The 1,792-nt window shown below is 36.3% G+C and overlaps 1 long non-coding RNA gene across 1 annotated transcript in view; it reads left to right on the top strand.

Moving 5' to 3' along the window:
- Window positions 1-334: 334 nt before the first annotated feature.
- LOC103583976 overlaps window positions 335-1,792 on the top strand; it is a 2,892-nt gene continuing 1,434 nt past the window's right edge. The window contains exons 1-2 of the long non-coding RNA XR_549916.1: window positions 335-869; window positions 1,266-1,359. This is a non-coding gene — a long non-coding RNA (uncharacterized LOC103583976). The remainder of the gene's footprint in view (window positions 870-1,265; window positions 1,360-1,792) is intronic.

Here is a 1,792-nt window from a genome sequence, read left to right as displayed (position 1 = left end):
AAGTCTGTGTCCAGTCCTATTTCCTGAAGTGTCTCTCCTATGTTTTCTTTAAGAAGTTTTTATCTTCTCTTTATCATATACATCATTTATATTAGGCTCAACTTTTTTTCCCATAAAAGAAGTAAGCATTAGGGAAGAGGGACAATCGGTACACAAAGTATAAAGAAAAACAAAGGGTGTGGAGATAGCCCTTGGATCACAAATTAGACAGCACTAATTTTTGAAGCTGCTTTAAAAATAATTGTCTTTCATTTTATTTTTTTAATTAGTTAGTTAGTTTTTGGCAGCTGGCTGATAAGGGGAACCAAAACCTTGACCTTGGTGTTACAAGGCCATGCTCTAACCAACTGAGCTGACTAGCCAGCCCTGTTTTTCATTATAAAGGCGTGTGATTATTGCATTGCATAAGTTTTCTTTCAATATTTTTTCCTGTGTATGTATATGTGCATATTTATATATTTAGTAATGCATTGATATTCTTTTATATGCTAATATTTTTCATTCAAGTACATTTCTTGTTAAATATTCTTTATACCATAATTTATCTCATCAGTCCCAACTTGTTGAACATTTGATATTTTTTTATTTCGTCAATAAGAAAAAATGTTGCAAATGACATAGTTTCACCCCATCCCCTATAAAGTCTCTAGGTTAAATTAGCAGATAATTGAAGTTTCGGGCCAAAGAATAAGAATGTTTTATGAGAGAGCACAGATTCTTTTAATGCTCTAGCTTAAGACTTATTGTGAAGATGAAGAATGAGATAATGAACCCTAGTACATGTCATGGACTCATTCTTTCATTTTAAATGTTTCTTTAGAAATGGTTCACCAAATCACCAGCCAGAGCCTCCCCCTCCAGTCACAGATGTAAGTTGAAAGTTGAATGTCAGTTATTTGCAATGTCTAAGAATATTTTGATGACCATACAATTCAGTAGAAATGCCCAACTTTGAGGGAGTATTATTTATTCATTCATTAAAAAAACATTTATTGAATTTTGACTGTGAACCAGATATTGCACGAGGGACTGGAGATATGAAACAAGTAATGGAGGACCCTTGCATTTGAGGAGCTTACAGTGGGGAAGATAAGGGTAGAACTCCATGGGCATCTTGACTGGTTAGAGAAAGAGTGTAAACAACTTCCAAACAAATGAAGCATGTTTGAGTGTGGGTGTGTGTGGCTGTCTTTGGTTATGTGTTACCCAATGAAGTAACAGATCAATCTATTTAGTTACTAAAAAAATTGCTTTCTCCCTTTCAGAACCTCTTGCCAACAACCACACCTCAGGAAGCTCAACAGTGGTTGCATCGAAACCGCTTTTCTACTTTCACATGGCTTTTCACAAACTTCTCAGGTTAAATTTGTTTTTCCTTTTGTTTTTCCCAGCAGGGGCCATTCCTTTCCATTCTGGAGCCTCCTGGTATCCATGTGAGATTTGTATGTGTCTGTGTGATCTTAGTACAGTTTTCTAGATTTTATAGAACTCTTCAGAGTTTTTCACCAGCTGCAACTATGCTGTGAAGTACTTATTCCATACAACACTTCTAAAAATGTACATACATTCCCTATAATATTTTATCAAGAGGCATTTGCAGGTAGTCTGAAATGTCTCCCTTGATATCATATATTGTATTTTACTTACATATCTACTTTTATTTAGCACCTTCTGTGTACCAGGTGTGGTAGGAATACACAAATGTATAAGGCATACTTCCTGATCAAAGAGCTCATTCATCGGGGCCGGCCCGGTGGCGCACTGGATAGTGCGCCGCTTGGGAAGCGCAGCG

The sequence above is a fragment of the Galeopterus variegatus genome, unplaced genomic scaffold (assembly GCF_000696425.1).
Source record: "Galeopterus variegatus unplaced genomic scaffold, G_variegatus-3.0.2 Scaffold32757, whole genome shotgun sequence".
Taxonomy (NCBI): Eukaryota; Metazoa; Chordata; class Mammalia; order Dermoptera; family Cynocephalidae; genus Galeopterus; species Galeopterus variegatus.
This window is presented reverse-complemented; position numbering and strand designations above follow the sequence as displayed.